At 46.9% G+C, this 23,996-nt stretch overlaps 2 long non-coding RNA genes across 2 annotated transcripts; one reads left to right on the forward strand and one right to left on the reverse strand.

Annotated features, from left to right (window-relative positions):
• Window positions 1–621: 621 nt before the first annotated feature.
• Window positions 622–17,900, reverse strand: LOC111535837. Its single transcript, XR_002729581.2, has 3 exons — window positions 17,675–17,900; window positions 2,053–2,139; window positions 622–1,402 (listed from the first exon to the last, which is right to left on the reverse strand). It is a non-coding gene; the product is annotated as an uncharacterized LOC111535837 (long non-coding RNA).
• On the forward strand, window positions 17,525–22,938 carry LOC111535836. Its single transcript, XR_002729580.2, has 3 exons — window positions 17,525–18,288; window positions 20,649–20,802; window positions 22,830–22,938. It is a non-coding gene; the product is annotated as an uncharacterized LOC111535836 (long non-coding RNA).
• The last annotated feature ends 1,058 nt before the right edge of the window (window positions 22,939–23,996 follow it).

Below are 23,996 nucleotides of genomic sequence, written 5' to 3' on the forward strand. Positions count from 1 at the left end.
TTGTACCATAAACATGTAGAACCTATTTTTTAAAGTAATAGAAAATATCAAACCAGTAAGGAAGAAAAACACATAATCTTGCCACCAAATACAACATTTTGGTGTGGTTATTTTCCAGTAATGATTATTTATTTTTATTATTATTTTTTTATTTTATGTTCACTTTGCAGGAGTTGTAAAAAGTTTTTTTCTACACATGTAATTTTTTAGCAGTAGGTGTGTTAAGATCATACCATGGGCTGGGTGCTATGGCTCATGCCTGTAATCTCTGCACTTTGGGAGGCCGTGGTGGGTGGATTGCTGGGGTCCAGGAGTTTGAGAGCAGCCTGGGCAAGGTGGCGAAACGCTGTCTCTATTAAAAATACAAAAATTCTCCACGTGTGGTGGTATGCGCCTGTAGTCCCAGCTACTGTGGGGCAGGGGTTGGGGGTGGGTGGGGATGCTGAGGCAGGAGGATCACCTAAGTCTTGGGTGGTCAAGGCTGCAGTGAGCCATGATCGTGCCACTGCACTCCAGCCTGGGTGACAGAGTGAGACCCTGTCTCAAAAAAAAAAAGATGAAACCATGTATGCATGTATGGTTTTGTATGTTCATCATTTCCTTTAACATTATATCATGAACAACTGGAATTATGTTGATACTTGTATTTCATTTTACATTATGTAGGCAGCACCTTCTCAGGAAGAAATGCTTTCACAGGCAACACAAGCCATTCCAAGTTTCTGACTCAAGCTCATGGAAGAAAGGAGCTGGAGACTCTCAGGAGCCCTTCTTGTGAAGTGTAGTCCCTGATAGGAAGAGAGAAACAGAGGTGACTAGATATTCTGTAGTGGAAGTCGCCAAGGGGTGGAGTAGAAGGAAGACATGAACAATCCGCCTGAGGTTAGGTGTCGGAACCTCCCAAGACCCTGAGGGTGGGGGTTGGGGGAGGGGAGGGGACACGCAAGGGGAAGGCAGGGGCCTCAGAGGGCTTAAACCAGAGCCAAGGCTACTGAGGACACACCCCAAGTTTTCTACTTATAACCCAAGGAATACATTTAGCAGACTCTTTGAGTGCCTGCTGTGACACTCCCGGATGAGGCACTGGGAATCAACAATGAATAGATACAGGCTCCTCTTTGGATGGGCTCTGCTGGTAGAACTCACTAGTTGCAGTTAAAAAGGAGTGTGGTGAAGGCTCCATGAAGCAGTGCACAGGGTGCGAGGTGGAGCCGCAAGGCCTGAGTGCCTGAGCGTCCAAGAGGCTGGAGCCTCCTGAGACCTGGAGACTGAGCTCGTCTCTGCAGTGTTCTGTACCGTGTGCCGTGGAAATGGCAATGGGTTGGGGCGATGGCTTCCATTTCTGGATATTTGACCTACACCTTGAAAAATGACGGCAACTTGTGTCTTTCTTCGGGATTTCCTGAAAGCAGAGTTTGAGACAAATATTTGTTTGAAAACATGATTCTAGGGAGCAGAGAAGAAGGGAACATTTATACAAGAATGCTTTATTTAGTTGGCCACTAGGAAGGGCAAAGGATGCTAGATCCCGTGGGATTCCTCTGAGGAGTTTATGAAATGTGTGTCGACCCACGGTCCTGAGAACACAGGGTGAAGCATTTATCCCCAATCTCTTGTATCCCTTAGCTCGAGGGTGGCCCCACCAGTTGTGCTTGAGTGAATAGATTCTCCAGGAAGCCCAGGCCCCAGAAGGGGAAACAGAGGCATAGGTCAGCTGCGTGAGATGCTGTAATGGGAACCTGAACGAGGCTGTGGGAAGCCTGTGCAGATGGCCACCATGCAGAGGCTGGATGAAGAGGGAGGGCCAAGGGAATTAGAAATGGCACACGAGTGTTCTGTAGACTGCAGAAAGGCCGCAGGGGCAAAGGCCCTGAGATGAGAAGGGCATCTGAACACAGGGTTTGCCCCAGCATTGTTGGAGGGTCGTGGTGCATCTAGAGGCTGGGGCAGACTTGAGCTGGAACACACTGCAGTGAGTCCTGAATCCAGGTTAGACTGTAGTAGAAATTATGTATGTCCGTGTGGTGGAAATGAGAATAAAATAGTCCCCACCTCGGGGCTGCCATGTAAGTTGTCTGGCTTAACAGAGTTCGTGCTGGTTTCCTCTCTTGATACACCATGCAGAGGATTTCACCATCCCTAACAGACATATAGACGGGAAACATCAGGGAGAGACAAAAAAAAATCAGAAATCAATTTATTTGGCTTTTCTCCAACTCTAGTTCTTTCTAGGGTGCAAATGGTGCTCTTTTAAACTTTGTGACACATTTAACTCAGGGCTTGGACTATAGTAAATGTTTAAAGGGGAACTAACATTTTACTCAGTGTCTCCTATGTACCAAGGACTGTGCTAAGCACTGTCTGCATATTATTTCATTTAATAGTCCTCAGGATTCTGTGACATATGGGCAGTGTTCTTTTCTCCATCCCTATAGATAAGGAAAGCAGGATTCAGCCACATTACATAGTGTATCTGGGATCACACAACTAGTATGATGGACACAGAATTTAAACCCAGATCTCTCTGATTCCAAAGCCCAAATATGCTCATTCCCCTCCCCACGTTGCTTGCTACATTAGTTTCCGAGGACTGATGCAACACATTGCCACAAACTGGGTAGCTTAAGAAAACAGAAATGTATTATTTCACTCTTCTGGAGGCAAGAAGAGCAAAATCAAGGTGCTCGCAGGGCTGTGCTCCCTTTGTAACCTGTAGGGTTGAGTCCTTGGTTGCCTCTTCCTAGCTCTGGGGACGGCCAGTAATCTCTGGTATTTGTTGCCTTGCCATTGCAGAGACTCCACTCTGTCTCCCCATCACACGGCATTCTCCCTTGTTTATCAATGCCTCTGTTTCTCTTCTCTTTTTTTTTTTTTTTTTTTTTGAGACGGAGTCTCACTCTGTCGCCCAGGCTGGGGTGCAGTGGCCGGATCTCGGCTCACTGCAAGCTCCGCCTCCCGAGTTCACGCCATTCTCCTGCCTTAGCCTCCCGAGTAGCTGGGACCACAGGCACCCACCACCTCGCCCGGCTAATTTTTTGTGTTTTTTAGTGGAGAAGAGGTTTCACCATGTTAGCCAGGATGGTCTTGATCTCCTGACCTCATGATCCTCCCGCCTCGGCCTCCCAAAGTGTTGGGATTACAGGCTCTTCTCTTCTTACGAAGATACCAGTCATATAGGATTAAGGGCCCATCCTACTGTAGTATGGCCTTATCTTAAATAATTACATTTGCAACAACCCTAATTACCAAATAAGGTGACATTACGAGGTTCCGGGGGTTAGGATTTCAACGTAACTTTTTGGGAGACGTAATTCAACCTGTAACACTTGCTTCATCTACATTTGATGAATGGATTAACAGGTGAATGAATAAATGAATAGGAATAGAGGAGCTTAATGAGAAATAGGAAGTGTGGTTAATAATTCCTCTCTCTGGTATAGAGCCCTAATTTACATGCTTTTCAAAGCCATCATTTTCACTCATTCTCAGTGGGAATTGCTGAGAAGTGAATTATTTCCACATGTATCTGGTGGAATAAGTTAACCTTCTCCACGCTCTTTAGTTACTCTTTTTTTTTTTTGAGACGGAGTCTCGCTCTGTCGCCCAGGCTGGAGTGCAGTGGCCGGATCTCAGCTCACTGCAAGCTCCGCCTCCCGGGTTCACGCCATTCTCCTGCCTCAGCCTCCCGAGTAGCTGGGACCACAGGCACCCACCACCGCGCCCGGCTAGTTTTTTAGTATTTTTTAGTAGAGACGGGGTTTCACCGTGTTAGCCAGGATGGTCTCGATCTCCTGACCTCGTGATCCACCCGTCTCGGCCTCCCAAAGTGCTGGGATTACAGGCTTGAGCCACCGCGCCCGGCCTTAGTCACTCATTTTTAACCATATCCAAGACCATGTGTCTCCATTCACCTAACCTTTACTGCAACCGTGCGAAGTAGGAAACAGCATTGTCCCCATTTCACGGATGGGGAAACTGAGATATAGAAGATTAGGTGCAAGGCCTGTTAATAAGGGACAAAACCAGGACTGCAGCCTGGAACTTTGGCCCCCACAGGCATTTTTCTTCTCATAAAAAAATTATTCATTTTTTCATTGCACTTACAATGTATGAACATGTGTTCACCATAAAAAAGTTTTTAATAATACGGAATTAAATAAGGCAAAATGTTACAGAGCCTTTTTGCCACCCCCAACCCACTCCCAGAACTAATTCCCAGCTAAGAGGTCATCATATTTGCAGCCTTCTCCTTCCTGGATTGTTTTTCTCTACATTTACTGTCAAATATGTATATGTACGCCTATTTTTAGGGCTTGTTTTTTATTTACCTAAAGGGGATCACACTCCTTGTGCTGTTCTGGTACTGACATTTTCCACTTAACAACACCCTGGAGATTTTTTTCATGTGTCAGCAAAGCTGATCTTCACTCTGTGTGCACTGGTAGGTCAGTGGGGCCAGGTTCTGTTCTGCTGGTCGGGTGTCTGTTCTGACTGGTCTTGCTCAAGCAGGAGCTGCAGGCTTTGGGGGTGTTTTTGTTTTTGTTTTTGACACAGGGTTTTGCTCGGTCACCCAGGTTAGAGTGCAGTAGCACAATCATGGCTTACTGCAGCCTCAACCTCCTGTGCTCAGATGATACTCCCACCTCAGTCTCCTGAGTAGCTGCTACTACAGGCATGCAGCACCATACCGGGAGAATTTTTTATAGAGACGTGGTCTTGCTTTGTTGCCCAGGCTGGTCTTGAACCCCTTGGCTCAAGCGATCCTCCTTGCCTTGGCCTCCCAAGTACTGGAATTAAAAGTGTGAGCCACTGCACCTGGCTGGTTGCAGACTTTGAATATCACCCTGCATGCTAATACCTACAGGTGTGTCTCACTTCATTTACATTGCTGTGTCTTGTTCTAGGGCATGGAGTTATCATTTTTATGTAATCATCTACTATTAGTGCAGATTCAGGTTTTTCTGGTTTTTCTGTATTTTTGAGCAAGGTAGCCCTCAACATGCTATACCTGCCTCTCTGTGAACCTGTGTGAGAATGCAAAATACTCTCTCTATCACTGCTTATACAACAGAGACACCCTTGAGCTCTTCTTGCCCTACAGTAGGACCCTTGAAGAAGGCCCAGGTGTCTGGACCTCAACACCTCCAAGAATCTAAGTCACTGCAGGAACATGAGCTAGGACAGGGGCTCACCACACTAGCTGCCGTTAGGATCCTCTGGGAAGATTCTGAAGAATCATCTATGCCTGGGTCTCATCTCCAGAAGATCTGACTTAACTCCACCAAGGTTGGTTCCAGGCATCACGCTGATTTTTTTAAGAGATGGGGTCTCACTCCATCATCCAAGCTGAAATGCAGTGGTGCAATTATAGCTCACTGCAGTCTCGAACTCCTGGGCTCAAGCGATCCTCCCACCTCAGCCTCCTTCGTAGCTGGGACTACAGGTGTGCACCACCATGCTCACCTAATTTATTTTTTAAATTTTTTGTAGAGGCAGGGTCTTACTATGTTGTCCAGGCTGGTCTTGAACTCCTGGCTTCAAACAATCCTCCCACCTTGGCCTCCCGAGTAGCTGGGACTAGAGGTGTGTGGTGCTACACTCATGATTTTTTAAAACTGCTGTATGTACTTCAAATGCACACTTAAGCTTAAGAACCAAAGCCAAAGGACCTCTAAAACTTTTATAAAGGGCCTATCAAAAGATTTGAAACCTGAAGAGGAAAAAATATTAACAAAACAGAGGGAGAAAGGAAAAAGAAAAGAGGACAGAACTGTTTCTTTCACCCCACAAATGTTGAGACCAGCCCCAGCTCCAGCCCTGCAAGAGCCCACAAGTTGGGCTGTATCTTTCTCCAGGAGCTGCATCCCCACTTGTGGCTCTCTCGCAAATCCATTACCCTAAACAAGGCCCCAGCTCTAAACCAGTGGTTCCCAGCATCTGAGGATATAAGGGCCCCTAACATCATGGTGACTTTCAGGGCAGTGAAACTCTTCAGAATGAGACTGTAATGGTAGGTACATAACATTATGCATTAGGCAGAGTCTGTAGGACTGCACAGCACAAAGAGTGAACTCTAACTGTGGACCTGTGGACTTCAGTTGACAGTAATGCACAGATATTGGTTCATCTTTGTAACAAATGCATCACACCAATGCCGGATGTTAATAATAGGGGAAGCTGAGGCGAGTGACTGGGAGTATATGGGAACTCTTCGTATTCTCTGCTCAATTTTTCTGTAAGTGTAACATCGCTCTAAAAAATCAAATCCATTAATTTTAAAAAAGACCTTCTTACACACAGATATAAGTCTTCACTCTCTATCTCCCTCCCCCTTCCCAGGAGAGAAGTTAACATTTTAAGATCTTTTCATTGAGAAATTACAGGATGAGCAAGACCCTATAAATGCCTAAAAGCTTTTTAAAATAGACAAATAAATAAGTCAATAGTTTATTCATCCCCACGGCATCAGCACCCATGGAAGACAAGGTTGCTCCATCTATATTCAAGTCCTCTTTCTTCTTCAAACTACACACACTGCCTGCCGCGCCTACAGCTTCTCCAGGTCCTCCACGGCCATGTAAGGGTTAAGGACCTCCGTGTGTGTGTGTGTGTGTGTGTGTGTGTGTGTGTGTATGTGTGCACACGCGCATCCCTACCGCTGCCATTCTCCCTCACTTCACGTTTCCGGGCCCAAGACTCCTGTTGCAGCAGAGGTTAATCTGATTAGAGTGGAGGTGCTAATAACTTAAATGAATGCCTTTAAACACTAGCTGATCAAATCCGCGTTTAAACCTGAGCTCCCAAAGGGCCAGAGGCTATAATGTCAAGCATCTGGGTAGGGCAGGAGTGAGAGGAGTGGGGAGGGGTCCTTCCCCTGTCCTTGGGTGGCCTCCCGCTGTCTATATGATAATCCCTTTCATTGGCACAGAAGTTTATAGTTTGTGACGCAATTTAATACAGACTTTGAGTGCACCTAAGCCTCAGATACAGTGCTCAGTGTTTTATACAAATCATCTCATTCGATTTTCATAACAACTCAATAAAGGTATTGCTGGCCGGGTGCGGTGGCTCAAGCCTGTAATCCCAGCACTTTGGGAGGCCGAGAGGGGCGGATCACGAGGTCAGGAGATCGAGACCATCCTGGCTAACACGGTGAAACCCCGTCTCTACTAAAAAAAATACAAAAAACTAGCCGGGAGAGGTGGCGGGCGCCTGTAGTCCCAGCTACTCGGGAGGCTGAGGCAGGAGAATGGCGTAAACCCGGGAGGCGGAGCTTGCAGTGAGCTGAGATGGAGCCACTGCCCTCCAGCCTGGGCGACAGAGCGAGACTCCGTCTCAACAACAACAAAAAAAGGTATTGCTGTCTCCATTTTGCAGAGGAGGCATCTGAGGTTGGGTGAGCCAAGAACTTGCCGGTATGCAGTACAAGGGAAATCCAAACCTAGTTTGAATCCCGCTTCAATTCCTTCCCTTGCTAATCCACTTCTCCCCGACTAGGTATTAATGGAGGTTAGATGTGGTAGAATTTCTGTCACTCCTGGGTGACAGCAGTGGGCAGGATCCTGGGATGCTTGCAGCCTTCCCCCTGGCGGACCCAACTTCCCACCCTCTCCACCTCCCTGCTAGTCCTCCCTCTCCTGGCCCTGCATCGCTAAAGTTATCAACCCAGCCTGGAGAGCACTCCATCTTTCCTGACCTGACTCTGCCTTCAAGCCAGCTTTGATATAGGCAGGTTTGGTTCTCACGGGTCTGTACATGGAGCCACAGTTGGCCCAGGTGTTGGAGGATCCTGCCAAAGACACCAGGACCATGGGTGTCATTCACTGTTTCCTGTCCTGCCAAAGACACCAGGACCGTGGGTGTCATTCACTATTTCCTGTGCACTCATCGAGTGCCTGAAAAAGTACTGCGGCTGGGACACCAACTGTGACCGAGATGCGCTGCCTGCACTCGGAATGTCCCCAGTCCCATGGAGGAGTAAGAAAGAGAGGCGAGGTCTGGGCGCGGTGGCTCACATCTAGAATCCCAGCACTGTGGGCGGCCAAGGCGCGCAGATCACCTGAGGTCGGGAGTTCGAGACCAGTCTGACCAACATGGTGAAACCCCATCTCTACCAAAAATACAAAATTAGCCGGGCGTGGTGGCGCATGCCTGTAATGCCAGCTATTCAGGAGGTTGAGGCAGGGCAGGAGAATCACTTGAACCCGGGAGGTGGAGGTTGCAGTGAGCTGAGATCGCACCCATTGTACTCCAGCCTGGGCAACAGAGTGAAACTCTGTCTCAAAAAAGACAAAAAAGAAAAAAGAAAGACAGGTGAGAAAGAGAGGGGAGAATTGGGGTTAGGGGTCGGGCAGGCCATTTATTCTGGAAAATTCACACGAGGAATTGTGGTGTTCCCCCCGCTTTACGAAAAGCACTTTCACAGAGCATATTCCAGTCCGAGGGGTCCCTCTCACCCGTCCCTTTCGGCAGATGTGGCCATTAGGCTTAAGGAGACAGATAAAATCACACGCATGAATGATTTCAAACCCATGTCCTCCTTGTCTGTTCTCTATTTGACCCACATATACTGTGTGCCCGCCTCATGCCTGTTGTGCTCTCTGGAGAGCACAGGAGGGAAACAAGATGGAGGAGACACCTGCCTTGAAGGAGCTCACCTTCCAGTTGGGTCACCCGTCCATAAACTGATACATAAGTAGACATACTACAATCGCCAGTGACATTTAGTGCTGGGAAGGAAAGAAAAGCAGTGTCAGGGAAAGGTGAGAAAGTATCACATGAGAAAAACAATTTCACCTCACAAGTGTGCCAGCGACGTCAGTTCCACCTGAAAAGCACAGCCCTGCCATGGAAAAATAAGTTAACGTGCGCATGCAGATCACAGAAGGCATGACAGTGTCACACGCAGTATGACCAGGCGGCGATCTGGGACTTGGGTGCCTCTGCGGGGCATTGCTTAAGAATTTGAAATCTGGCTGGCTGCGGTGGCTCACACTTGTAATCTCAGCACTTTGGGAGGCTGAGGCGGGTGGATCACGAGGTCAAGAGATCAAGACCATCCTGGCCAACATGGTGAAACCCCGTCTCTACTAAAAATACAAAAATTAGCTGAACGTGGTGATAGGCGCCTGTAATCCCAGCTACTCGGGAGGCTGAGGCAGGAGAATCACTTGAACCTGGGAGGCAGAGGTTGCAGTGAGCCGAGATTGCACCACTGCAGTCCAGCCTGGTGACAGAACGAGACTCCATCTCGAAAAAAAAAGAAAAAAATCTGAAATCAGCCCAAATCCAGTTTTTATCATTTGCTAGCTGAGTGACTAGGGGACAGTTACATGTTCTTTTCAACTCTCAGTTTCCTCACTTGAAAAATGGAGAGAGTAATATCTATCTTAAAGATTGCTGTGACATTTAAAAATAGATCATATTTGTGTAGCACAGTATCTGGTACTCAGCACTCAATAAGTAGTAAATGCAATTTTTAATTTTTGTTACTAAAAGCTGAGATGGTCCAAAAAGTTTTCTTATTTTGTTATTAATAGAAAGCATAATAACTTGAATTTGTAATGCTTTCTTTTTAAAAGTACTTTTACGTATGTTATCTTAATCCTCATAGCAAATCTGAGAGTTGAGTATTATGTAGGGACATTTTCCTGGGAGCAATATTGTTCACTTCTCACATAGGATCATGGACACTAAGTGATGTTTTGATCATGCTCCCCTTTGCTTTTGACTCATTAATGTCTTCTTGTTGCTTCCAAGAAAATGCCCAGAGTCCCTAACCTGACTGCCCAGTCCTGCGTGGTGGGGGCCCAGCCCTTCCCAGCCCCATCCCACACCACCCTTCCCAGCCCCATCCCACACCACCCTTCCCAGGCCCATCCCACACCACCCTTCCCCTCCGATCTGCATCCTGCCTGCACTGGGCTTCCAGGGTATGTTCCACGCTGTGCTTGCTGTCCCCGTGGGGCCTCTACCTAGGCTGACCCCCACTCCAAACCCTGCAGCCCTCTGCCCCAGCACCTGGCCACTTGCCCCCACTCCTCCTTGATACTCGACACCCTCCCCTCACACCTCCATCTAGGTCAGGTTTCCATGTAAACACTGTATTAATTGGGAGTTACATTCATCTCTGAGCAATTAAGATTCCTTTCCCAATGGTGGCTTAACCAAAATGGGCAGGAGCACCAGGCGGCAGTGGGGGAGTTCTTTTCTCTCAGGAGGCTAGCAGCCCAGAGGTAGGCAGTGGAGGCAGGCCCACCTGGTGCCCTGTGCAGAGGTCTCCTCCTCAGGCTCACTTTCCTGGGGCCCTGGCCAGCACTGCATTCACTCCCTAGTAGAGAACTTCCCCAGAAGTCCTGCTCCAAAAATTTTACTCTTTAAAAAAAAAAAAAAAATTAGCCAGGTATGGTAGCGCAGGCCTGTAGTCCCAGCTACTAGGGAGGCTGAGGCGGGAGGATTGCTTGAGACTGGGGAGTCTGAGGCTGCAATGAGCCATGTTCATGTCACTGCAGTCCAGCCCGAGTGACAGCATGAGACCCTATCTCAAAGAAAAAGAAAAGATTTTTGCTATAGCTTATTCACCTCAAATGAGCTAAATAACTGCTCCAGGGGAGGGTAAGAAAAACATAGCATTCTAGCTGGACCCCTTTTTCTCCCTAACCAAATAGGGATCCAATGAGGAAAGAAGAGAGGAGACTGGATACTGAGGAAGCAACCAGCAGCCTCTGCTGCATCGACTTTCATGGTGCTGTTCCCTGTCCTTCGTAGCACTTCCCCTAGTTCGCAGTTACCCATTCCTTAGATTCAGTGTTTGTGTGTTTTTGTTTGTTTGTTTGTTTGTTTTGAGGCGGAGTCTCGCTCTGTCGCCCGGACTGGAGTGCAGTGGTGTGATCTCGGCTCACTGCAAGCTCCGCCTCCCGGGTTCACGCCATTCTTCTGCCTCAGCCTCCCGAGTAGCTGGGACTACAGGCGCCCGCCACCTCGCCCGGCTAGTTTTTTTGTATTTTTAGTAAAGACGGGGTTTCACTGTGTTAGCCAGGATGGTCTCGATCTCCTGACCTCGTGATCCGCCCGTCTCGGCCTCCCAAAGTGCTGGGATTACAGGCTTGAGCCACCGCGCCCGGCCTGTGTGTTTTATTAATATCTGCCTTCCCGCTGGACTGTGAACTCCATAACAGCAGCGCCTGTGTCTGGTTTTGTTCACTAGTGAATTGCCGATGCCTAGCACGCACGTGACACGGAGTCAGGTGTGTGCTAGGAATGAATGGTTGGAGAGCAAGCATGAAGCTGTGTGGAGACACAGCTGTGGAGCTAGCTTCCTACTAGCCTATCCTATCTAGGCACTCTGTAGTGATGAGGGTAAGGTGATAACTGAATTCCTACATATTCAGGGATCTGTAGACAAGTGGAGAGAAGCAACAGGTGAATTATGGCTTCCTAGGAGCTGCCCAAGGAGACAGATCACTGGGTGGTACAGAGCATCACACGTTTAAGCAGGAAATTGACTCCTCCCCCTTCAGTCCTGGCGGGCTCAGTAGCTGTAGGTCCACTGTGTGGCACTGAGTACCTAAGCTAAGAGGCCATGACTTCCTGGCCTTGTTTACATCATTAACACCCAAGGCGTGACCTGAAAGTGACAGGTTCACTTCCCTGCGAAAAACTCATTATCTAGAAGCCTCTCGCCTCCTGGAATCGATAGTAGAAAAAGTCCAACTAGTAAGTGTCCAAAACCATACCTTTCATGAACATCCACTCTGGAAAGTAAGTCACAGAATGTTTGTCTCATAAGAGACCACAGCAATGACCTTGCCAACCCCTTCATCTTCCATCCCGGGACACTGAGGCTCGGAAGATGAGGAGCTTCCCCCAAGGTACATGGTAAGCCAAGGGCAGAGGGAGGCCTGGAAGCCAGGACCCCACTCTTTGTACTAAACTACTCAAATCGGAGCGAATCTGAGAGCGGAGAGCAGAGGGCCCACAGTGAGAACTGGGAGTCCCTTCCCACTTCTCTCCGTCCTCTGTCTGTTCAGCAGCAGAGCAGATTTTCCAAGCAGTCAGTACCCATTGAATTGTAAGCAGTGGCTTCATAAGAGCTCCTGCTCTCAGGAAATTTAGATTGTTAGAGGATACTGGATGCGTAGCTGAAACCAATGACCCCTAAATGGAGGTGCTAACGGGAGCTTTTCCCCGAGAGGATGACCAGGTGCCTTCTCCATCCTGAAACTTGCCCTTGCCATCACCAGCTGCAGTGGAGGCCTGTGTAGTATGAATTAAATGATTGCTGTTTAGTCTACATCTAGGTCAGTGTTTTCATCCAAAATTACAAGTTTGGGTTCCTGGCATAACTCTTTACTTATTCATTTTATTGTTGTTGTTCAATATATTTCTTATACATCAGTATTTGTTGATTGACTGCCTAAATGAATTAATTAACAGCACATACATAGTAACAACCAGTTGAGGAATGTGTTGCAAACAACTTCAATCAAGATTGTCTTAATTATTATTTATTTAGTATGTATTATGTTCCAGGTCCATTACATACATTATTTTTAATCTTTACAGCAAATATGCAAAGAAGATATTTTAAAAGACGATCATTTGCCCAAAGGCATATAGCTTTTTAAGTAATGGAGACGGGATCTGAACTCAGTTCTGGCTGATGCCAAAGACTGTTCTTCCACCACTGTGCTTCCTTCTAACTTTTCAGGATGTGCTTGTCCACACAAACATGGCTCAGTTCTGTTCTTTCTATCATGGGTGTCACATGAAATTAATTTTTGCCAACAGCCTAGCTTACAGTTTTCCATTTTCTGGACCAGTAGGCAAGCAATTATTTGCAAGAATATAGAACACTTAGTAGGGGTGGGGGGGAGGGGTGGGAAGAAGCCTGTCTCTTGCAGATAGACAGGAAGCAGGTAGCGGGCATTCAGTATATTTTTACCAGGTAAGTATCCTTAGAGTGGTAGAACTGCTTAAGGGAAACAGGCCAAGATAAAAGGGATTTCTCATCCCCTTTGCAAATGATGTTCTCTTTTTTTTTTCTTTTTTTCTTTTTTTTTTTTTTGAGACGGAGTCTTGCTCTGTCACCCAGGCTGGAGTGCAGTGGCCGGATCTCGGCTCACTGCAAGCTCCGCCTCCCGGGTTCACGCCATTCTCCTGCCTCAGCCTCCCTAGTAGCTGGGACTACAGGCGCCCGCCACCTCGCCCGGCTAGTGTTTTGTATTTTTTTAGTAGAGACGGGGTTTCACTGTGTTAGCCAGGATGGTCTCGATCTCCTGACCTCGTGATCTGCCCGACTCGGCCTCCCAAAGTTCTGGGATTACAGGCTTGAGCCACCACGCCCGGCCTCCATCTTTCATGTAACAGGTTGCTCAGGCTTTGCCCCTCCGGTGAAAGGGGTCCCGCGAGGTTGAATCTCCTATGAGGGCTCTCACACCATCTTATGCTCCCTGAATCACTGGAGGGGACACAGATTGGGCTAGTGTGGAACAAAGGATGCACAGAGGAGGAGAAGGTGAGAAAAGCGGGGAGGAAAAGGGAGGAGTGCAAGATTCCACTCGGAACCTAGTGCGTGGTTAACCGTCAGCCTCTGTCGTTCCTGACTCTGGGTTGTTTACAGAATCCTCACCCTCGGATGCACTGGACTACCTTAAATAGCCCTTGCTCTGTCCTTTAAGGAGGCATTGCTTTTGTGATAGCAAAATTCAAAAGCCTTAACTTACCACCGGGCAGGACATGGAGAGAAGCTGGCCTGGGGAAGATGGGATGACCGCGCAGGTGAGTTCAACACCCACCCAGTGTGGATGCTTTCTCTGAATACTCTCAAAGACATTCTCCCCTCCCCTCTGCCCACCCCACACTGTTCGTGTGAATGAATCTATCGTAAGCATGGGGTGAGGAAATGTGAGTACTGAGAGCCTTGTGAGGTGAATGAGTGCCAGCAATTCTAAACCGGAACGGGGAAGGACGGTGGCAGGCAGGCCACGAAGCCTCTCAGTCACTTCACGGTGATCTGTATATCCCAGCAAAGCCTAGGCCCCCTTAGGGAACCTAAGTACCTAAGCTTCGGGAAAAGGGTACTCCTGCATCCCCCGTGTCATTCGTGAGTGAGGGCAGATGCGGGGAGCCGCATTGGACAGCAACCAAGATGGAGAGCCGTGTAGTGCAGCATGGTGCCCTCCCGTCAATGCCACCTGCACACTCCAAGATTCCAGGGCACACGTAAACCATCTGCCCAGCCCTGAGACACCATGCCACCTGTTCTGCATATATGCCAGTTCCACTCCCCTCTGTCCTCAGCACTGGCCTCTAGTCCATTCTCCATCCCCATTCTACCTCTCACAAAATAAGTGTGTGCTCAGGGAATGCAAATGCATTGAAGAAAGCTTGAAGAAAGGAGTTGAAGGTAGGTCCACTGCCTACCTGCACCAAGAAAAACAAAAAACTCTTAAATAGTACTAAGGCTGTGACCCCCAATTAGGGATGCAAATGCATCTCTACTGATCAAAATTATAAATCAATGTTTAAGAAATTAGAGCATTTGGCAGATGTATATTTAGAGGAACTGTGGTGTAGACCCTTTTGCACAGTGTGAAACCTCATCTCCCCTAGTACATCTTGACCCTGGGTAGCCACGGGTGTGGGGCACCAGGAGCGCCTGGTGAAGGCAGTCCTGCCTTTCCCCTGCATGTCCACAGGCCAACTGAGCTGCAGTGGATGGGGTTTGGTCCAGCGTCTCTCATGGATTTACTTTTTGCAGGAGCTTGAGCTGGCAGATCCCAAAAAGTGTTTGCCTTCATCATATTCTCCCTTGATTTTCACACCTTTCTGCATTTCAAGAGTAGTGTAACTTATGGGGTCCTGATTCACTGAAAATAGCTCAGCGAAGTCTGGTTTGTGGGAGCCATTTGATTTCTAAGAGGCTTTTCTCTCCTCATCTTCTGAGCCCATCTACTCCAAACTCCAACTGTGGCTGGAAGTTGGAGAGGCAGAACCCAAAGCAATAGCAGGGAGGGGAGCCCAGGCACCAGGCAGAAGTGTATTTAATCCTCCGAAATCACCCATGATTCTTATCCCCACTTAGCAGATGAGAGCATCAACACTCAGACAGGGGCAGCACCTGCCTTACAGTTTGCAAGTGAGAGATCCGCCACTGCACTGCCCCACACCCTGGGGAGCAAACTGCTCAGCCCCAAGATGCCAACCCAGGCTCTGCTTCACTTAGTGGCTCTTTTGAGCTTCCTCCTTCTGAAGCCCTACACCAGCAGGAATCCACAAGGGTCCACTCACAGTCACCCTGCAAATCAATTCTGGTTCAGACCCTACCACTGGCATTGAAAGTTTTCCGTGTCCTTAAACACTGGTCCTGAGGACTTGGGGAGTAAGTGGTGAAGTTGAGAAGGACACCGCGGTATACAATACTGCCATGAACCTTCGAAGGAGCCTCAGCGGTCTCCCACCCTGGGGCCACATCCTGCTAGCTTCAGGTTCCCTGGTCACCAAGTCTCCTTCTCATCCTGACAACCTGCAAGGTAAGTTGATACAGATATGTTGGTGCCAGAGGCGATGCTGTTGCAGATTGCATCTGAAGGCAGAACCAGGGGTCAGAGGCTACAATTACAGCCGGAGGATTTAGATTAGAGAGAAGGGCTTCCTGACAAGTTGCTAAACTCAGTAGGTAATTAGGGAGAGTTTACAGAAACTCTTTCCCAGGAAATATAATCCCATCACCCTACTTAGGAAGAGTCTCCCGAGGAGGACGAACTAGAAGGTTTCAGGCTTTTCAACCTAGAAAGACTGTGGATGTGAGTCTCGTGAAATGAAGCGGGGTTGATGGGGAGTTCTAGCAGGCGAAATCAAACCTGACCTGACTCCTTTACGGACTTGCCAGCATACAAGGAGATAACATCTCTGCAAGCATTTGTCAACCGTTTGGTGCCAAGGCGAGGATAAGGGGTTTTTATTGTGTGCAGGAGCTGGGGTCTCTCCCATGAGGCTTTAAGAAGTAAATAAATGCAGCATCGCTTTACACAGAGGGCAGCAAACTACTCAACTGAAAACAGTGTAGACTGAGGAGTGCAACAGGCTCCAAACAAAACTTGAAGACAATTCACGAATATCAGGGGCTTCCAGGTTAAAATCGAGGCACGTCGCTGTGGCCTTAACACAACCCAAAAAACTGTGATGCTCATCTCCCTTATCATCCATCACTCTTTGTATATGCATTTTGCACATTTTCTCATTTCATCCTTATCACACTTCTGGAGAGCAGCTCAGGGAGGTATTACCCCATTCCACCAGTGAGGAAGTTGAGGTTCAAAACTGGGTTGTGAATTGCCTAAGGTCACCTAACCAGCAAGTGGTACCACTGCCTTGTTTAACTTCAGGTGGAGGGCAATGCCCTTTCCACTCTAACTTTGCCCACTCTTGTGATCAGTTCCTTCATTCATCCATGTGTTCATGAACTCAACAGATATTTACTAACCATCTTTAAAACAAAGGAAACAACAAACTGGAACATACTTTTTTTCCAAGCTCATTGTGAAATTGGGACATATTCCGCGAAATAGGAACATCATTTCATTCCCTTGCTCTAAAAACACTCTCGTCTCGTTGTCTGTGACACTTCTTACTAATAGCTGACAAGGTCTTAACAATTTGCTCCATGCCTCTGACCCCACCTTCTGCTGCTTCCCACCTCCTTCTCTAGATCCTGAGTTCACTGACCTTTCAAGTCCTCAGTGACACCAACGAGGCTGCTTCCTGCCTCAGGGCCTTTGTGCCTGCTCTTTCCCCCGTGCATACATGTCTGGACCGTTCTCATAATTCAGGTATGAATGCCAATGTCATGTTTCCAGAAAGGATTTTCCTGACCTGCTTCATCACACACAGGCCTTCCCCATCACAGTACTTTTTATTTTCTTGATGGCGTTTATTACTTTCTAAAATGTTCATATTTAAATTTACTTGTTTGCTATCTGTATCCCCTTGCCCCCAGCCTCAAATTCCAGGAAAGCAAGGGTCTTGTCTGGCTTGCTTGCTGAAGCAGGCACCTGCCCTATGTTTGACGTATAATTAATTAATTAATTAAAGCATGAATTATTGGTCAAAAGTATTCATTACATTACACTCGATTGCACAGTACAGTTATTATTATAAGCTATAGATTAAAAAAAAATTTTTTTTTCGGCCGGGCGCGGTGGCTCAAGCCTGTAATTCCAGCACTTTGGGAGGCCGAGACGGGCGGATCACGAGGTCAGGAGATCGAGACCATCCTGGCTAACACGGTGAAACCCCGTCTCTACTAAAAAATACAAAAAAAACTAGCCGGGCGTGGTGGCGGGCGCCTGTAGTCCCAGCTACTCAGAAGATTGAGGCAGGAGAATGGCGTAAACCCGGGAGGCGGAGCTTGCAGTGAGCTGAGATCCGGCCACTGTACTCCAGCCCGGGCGACAGAGAGAAACTCCGTCTCAAAAAATATATATATATATATATATTTTTTTTTTCTTAGGTTGCACTGAAATCTAATTGCAAGGAAACTGTGTCTGCAGCAGCAGTCAAGTTCACACAGACTGTATACCCTGGATCAGAATACTGTTCCCTTCATTCTGTGTTTTGTTTGTTTACATAAGGCTTCAACTTACGGACATAGTTCTTCTGCTTCCACACTTACCTTGGAACCTCCAGTCTTTAATAAATGCTGAATATGGAGAAAGTTTCAGTGAGTTGTGGCCAGTGGACAGCAGTCCGCTTAGGAGTTATTGTGAAGTTAAAAATCCTGACAGGTCACAGAGGAGGCTGGGTGTCCAGCCAAATCGAAGACTTCTGCCCCTAGACTTAGAACTAGACCTGCAAGAAATGAAGCTAGCTTGAGCCCCTTTCATCAGCTGTTTTCTTCACAGCTGGCAGCTTTTCCTCAGTTACTTCTCCTTTTCTCTTTCTTATTTCCCTCTTTCCTCATCTCACTTGCTCTTAGGAAAGGAGCCTTAAAAAAAAAACCTTATTCACATTAAGATGTAAATGACTGTCAACTTCCCAGGAGTCCCTGCAGACTAAGAGAGAACCCACACTAAGGAATAAAGCCACAGTGGGATTCCAGGCATGCAGCAGCACCTGCTTAGAAGGCTCTGCCCTGCTCCTTCCTGCTCCAACTCCTAAGTGTCCTGAAAAAAGAAAGACCTTACAGGCCATCTAGCCGTGCTGATGAAAATGGAGACCCTGAATCTAAGGAATTGATAACAATAAAGTGTCGCATGGCCTGAAGATAAATCTGGAGGGACCTTCAAGGTACGTGGCTGGGTCTTCCTTGCTGTCACCACTCCGCATAAAATTTCCATTGGCAGTTTATCTTACAGGCATCTGGCTGCAGAACTCTTAACTCTTGTCCCAGTGATATGGGAGGTAATCACAGACAGTGAGTGTGGGTTTAAGGAACTTTCAGGAAAATAATCATTCATTTACAAGGCACCCCCTTTATAGTTGCTGTTGTCGGGGCAGGACTAGCACCTGCTTCCTTGCTGTGGTTTCAGCTATGTGATATTAACATGACTCCAAGAACACTGTAATAAATACATTTCTATTTATTGAAAAGTGCTTTATGTAATGCCCACACCTATCCTCTGAAATAGATATTGCTACGTCCACTTTTCAGCTGAGAAGAAAACTAAAGCTCATGGAGGTAAACTAATTTGCTTAAGTTCACATAGCTGGACATGGTGAGGCCAGGATTCCTCCTGACTCCGAAGGTCTTGATCTTTCCCTTAGTTTCTGTCGTCAGGTTTGCAGATCATCGTAACCTATTGTAGAATAACCTGTTGCTCATAATTCCCAATAAAATGTATGCAATTACATTTCTAAGTTCCTGAATGAGAAGTAAGTGTTAAAACTATGTTTTGAGTCGTTTAGTTGAGTTGATCAAGTCAGTCTATGTGATAGTCACCTTTTAAACAGATGTTGACTGAGCAGATACTAAGTGCCAGATGCTATCATTTGAGGACACAGGGAAAACTGTTTGTGACCAGAAGAGCCCAACAACTCTGTCTTCAAAGAGCTTACATTCTATCTAGGGAAGGTGGAGAATAAACAAATAAGGAAAACCTAGACTGTGTCAGGGAATGTAGAGTATTTTGGTATCAAACAAAGCAGAGGGCAGAATCGGGAATGCCAGGAATGGGGTTTGCAATTTTAAATAGTCTGTTCAGGGGAGGCCTTGCTGAAAAGAAGGATTTTGAACAAGGAGCTGACAGAGTTGGGGAATACAGCATGGGGTTCTCTGGGGAAGCCTCATTCCAACAGTGGGAGAGCAAAGACAAAGGCTCTGAGCTGGAGTGCCCCACTTCGCTCAGTTACTTACAAAGATCAATTAATACGAAAAATGTCAGTCCAATAAGTTGTTTGGTATTTTAGATACCAAAAAAAGAGGGAGAAAATCTTAAGATTAATCTCTGAGATAGAATCAGGAGGAGTGGTTGCTGCAGGAGAGGGTGGTTTATGGCTGAGGGGTGAGGGAGCTGGAGGGTGCTGGGGTGGTTCTACATCTTGATTGAGGTGGAGGTTAGAGGTTTACTGTCACCTGCTGCATAATGAGGACTGTGCACTTTACTCTGTGAAGTTATATCTCAGGGTTTTGTTTTGTTTTGTTTTGTTTTGTTTTGTTTTGTTTTGAGATGGAGTCTGGCTTTGTCTCCCAGGCTGGAGTGCAGTGGCGCCATCTCAACTCACCGCAACCTCCCCCGCTGGGTTCAAGCGATTATCCTACCTCAGCCTCCCGAGTAGCTGGGATTACAGGCATGCACCACCACATCTGGCTAATTTTTGTATTTTTAGTAGAGATGGGGTTTCTCTATGTTGGTCAGGCTGGTCTCGAACTCCCGACCTCAGGTGATCCACTGCCTCAGCCTCCCAAAGTGCTGGGATTACAGGTGTGAGCCACACTCTGTTTTTATTCCTTATCTCAGTTTTTTAAAATGCATCCGGCCCATTATCTCAGTTTTTTAAAATGAATTTTAGAAAGAGGCCTGAGATGTCCACTTCCGGTATTCTGAAGTTACATATTCACATGCTGTGTAATATCAGAATTTTTAGTGCACATTTCATGGTTCCTTCTTTGCTGCTTAAGCTTATGAGATTCACTGAGAAAAATGCAAGCTTAAAAAGAACAGGGGTTTTTGCTGTTTGTGTTTGCTCTGGGATCTTGAGACAGTTGACATCCCTCCTGGATCTGAGTTTCTGAACTATAAAGTAGGACTGGTAATAGTGGTATCCACCTTGCAGAGCCACTGGGAGGCCGAAACAAGATCATGTCTGGGAAACTTCTCATTCAGTTGCAAGACCACAGAAATCTTACTTCATGTTATAATTATAGATGCCTCCAGTGTTTTACTGGAGTGCCTGCAGGGTCACCACCGCGTCAGCTCCCACTTGGGCTATGTCCCTTGCCTCTTGTCTCCTGCCAGTCACCGTCTGCTAGGCACCGGCCACTGCCACATATGGCAGGTCACTCAGCCAAATGATGTTCTATGGTGGGGGGCCAAAATGACTCCTCTTCCTTTTGGGTAATGCTCTGACTCTCAAACAGATCATTATACTCTAAAATCTCAGAGGATGACTCAACAGCCCTTTCTGTTGTCACCCCCTCAACCCTGCAGGACTCAGACCTGAGTGCAGGGGAAGCTGGACCGGGAGAGCCATGTGACTGGTGGGAGAGGCGAGGCTGTGAGCTGCTGAGACCCCCACCTGGTGACTAAGCCTTGTCACTAGATCACGCTTGTCCTCCTGTTCCTTCAGGAGGAGGTTTCCCAGGTATCAGCCACTTACATGGAGACAATTAAGTTTGCAGGCGGGGGGCGGGCGGGGGGTGCATCATCAACAGGGGATCTGGAACTTAGGGAAACGCAAATGGGTCTGACTTTTATTATCACCGTGCACTTGAAGTTCTAAAGAAAGTCAGTGACACAATACTGCCCCCCTCAAGGCAAACCTTATCTGTCTAAGTCCCAAATAGTTGCTGTGCTTACTATTTATTGACTTTAATTACATATAGATATACAATTACATCTATATAATATTGTTCTATGATGTAGATGATTACCTTTTCGTTGCTTACTTTTTTTTTTTTTTTTTTTTTGGAAACGGAGTCTCGCTCTGTTGCCCGGGCTGGAGTGCAGTGGCCGGATCTCAGCTCACTGCAAGCTCCGCCTCCCGGGTTCCCGCCATTCTCCTGCCTCAGCCTCCTGAGTAGCTGGGACTACAGGCGCCCGCCACCTCGCGCGGCTAGTTTTTTGTGTTTTTTAGTAGAGATGGGTTTCACCGTGTTAGCCAGGATGGTCTCGATCTCCTGACCTCGTGATCCGCCTGTCTCGGCCTCCCAAAGTGCTGGAATTACAGGCTTGAGCCACCACGCCCGGCCCTTCGTTGCTTACTTTTAACAAACATTGTGTTCTCTATGGCAGTTAATTTTGAGAACTCCCAATTGTATAGTGCTCTCCCCAGCTACTAACCCCAGCCCCCAAAGACTTAGCTAAATTCCTCTGTTTCCAGAGCTATTCCTAACGACATATGGTTTGGAATGGTTAGAGCTTTCTTCCAGGTATAGTCTGCCCCCGTGGTATCACATATTCTTGCATTTAAACAGTTTGCTTGAAAAAAATAAGCACATTGATTATATTAATAAAGGCAAAGAAACAGGGTGTGAGTGACTTCAATTCTGCCATCCTATGTGAGAACTTAGGGTTTTTATCTGCATTTAAAATTGAAAACAGTGAAATAAAGTGTGAACTGCAAGGTATCATGTTTTGTTTGATAACAGTTCATTTGGGTTCAAACATAAAACGTTTTACAAACTATGGATAATATCTTTCATATTGCTGCTTATTTTTTAGTTATTATTTTTAAAGTTAAGAACAAATCAAGAAAATAAAGATGATTACATGAAGAACAAATCAAGAAAATAATTATTACTACATGGCTATTATGGAAAGCAGTTTTGAGGTTCAGAGGGAGGAGGTATGAAATATGAACAACGCCAGGTTCAGAGGCACTAGGCACAGTGAAGAGTGTGTGCCGCCCAACCAAACATACTGAATCCAGTGATGGGCATATTTGACTCATGCCCAGCGATGTTGCTCTTGCTACCCTCCCAGGATGGTTTCAGGTACAGCCCCTTCAAGAAGCACGGCGGTGATGCAGATGGCCTAGGAGCTCTGCTGTTATCACTCATACATTCAAAAAGCACTTATTGGGCAGCCTTAGTGCACATTGGCCTGGCAGAGCTCTGCACTTGACCTGGAGGTTATAGGGTTAAGGAGGCTAAGATCTCCCTGCGTATACCCAAACTGAGAAAACCAGCACCAGATGAAGGCTAAATATCTTGCTGTTTGGTTGGACACAGTGGCTCACACCTGTCATCCCAGCACTTTGGGAGGCCGAGGCGGGCAGATCACCTGAGGTCAGGAGTTTGACACCAGCCTGGCCAACATGGTGAAACCCTGTCTCTACTAAAAACACAAAAATTAGCTAGGTGTGGTGGTGTGCGCCTGTAATCTCAGCTATTTGGGAGGCTGAGGCAGGAGAATCGCTTGAACCCAGAAGACGGAGGTTGTGGTGAGCTGAGATCGCGCCACTGCACTCCAGCCTGGGCAACAGAGTGAGGCTCCATCTCAGCAAAAAAAAAAAAAAGAAGAAAGAAAAAAAATCTTGCTGTTTAAAAGGCTACAATTACAGTATCATTTCCAAAGCACATCTATTAAAAAGACAGCTTTATAAGGAGGAAATGCACACCTATAATGTAATAGTTGATAAACAGAAAACCCATTTATGTTATTATACAGTTAGAAGATGAGTCCTAACCTGCTGTGGAGAGACTAGTAATTGTGGAGAAACTCGTCCGTAACGGAGGACAACACATGCTCCAACATCACCCGAGCATTTAGAGGCCTCTTGAACTGTCTCTGGAACTGTTGTAAAGTGCATCTTCCTGATTTATTTAATAAAAGCAATTCCTGCTTGTTATTCCTCTTATTATCATTGGTAATAATAGTCACAGGGTGTTTGAACATGTTAGTTTGGCTCTGGGATTGGCCAAGAGGAGAGGCTTATATTCTACTGTTTATTACTCATCTAATAGTGAAGACCCGTGATCCAACTGGAATGAGCATGGGAGGCTGGGAGCAGTAAAGACACTGCCAGGAAGGCCAGGGAGAGGGTGATCGGTGTGACATGTCATTGGTGGCAAAAACCACTGGACACTGGTAACTGACTCCCTCTCCGTAAGAGCAGAGATGCAGACGTCCTCCCTGGTATAAAACAATAACTAGCAATTTCATAACTTGCTGGGTTCTCCAAACTTTCTCACCTATGAAAGGTCTTTGGGCTCATTTGTAAACACTGGTGCAGTCCTTTTTGTTCTAGACTCCGAGGAGCTGGAAATCAACCAGGAATACCAGGAAAAGCAAGCTCTAGCATTGACCTGAGTTTGAAGCTCTTTTACTGGCTGTAGGTGAAACTTTCTAGAAGTTTCTCAAGGGTCAGGAGCCCTGTGTTCCTCAGCTGTTTAGGGTACACCATATTACCAAGCATTTGGCACGTTATGAGAATTTGATGCAAAGCTCTATGTTAAAACAGCTAGTGGCCAGGCGCGGTGGCCCACGCCTGTAATCCCAGAACTTTGGGTGGCCGAGATGGGCGGATCACGAGGTCAGGAGATCGAGACCATCCTGGCTAACACAGTGAAACCCAGTCTCTACTAAAAATACAAAATATTAGCCGGGCGTGGTGGCAGGCGCCTGTAGTCCCAGCTACTCGGGAGGCTGAGGCAGGAGAATGGTGTGAACCCGGGAGGCGGAGCTTGCAGTGAGCTGAGATCCGGCCACTGCACTCCAGCCTGGGGGACACAGCGAGACTCTGTCTCAAAACAAAACAAAGCAAAGCAAAACAAAACAAAACACATCTAACATACACTGTGGATCCGCCCTGGTACACAAATACATGGTTGTACT

Source organism: Piliocolobus tephrosceles, chromosome 10 (genome assembly GCF_002776525.5).
Source record: "Piliocolobus tephrosceles isolate RC106 chromosome 10, ASM277652v3, whole genome shotgun sequence".
In the NCBI taxonomy this organism is placed as follows: Eukaryota; Metazoa; Chordata; class Mammalia; order Primates; family Cercopithecidae; genus Piliocolobus; species Piliocolobus tephrosceles.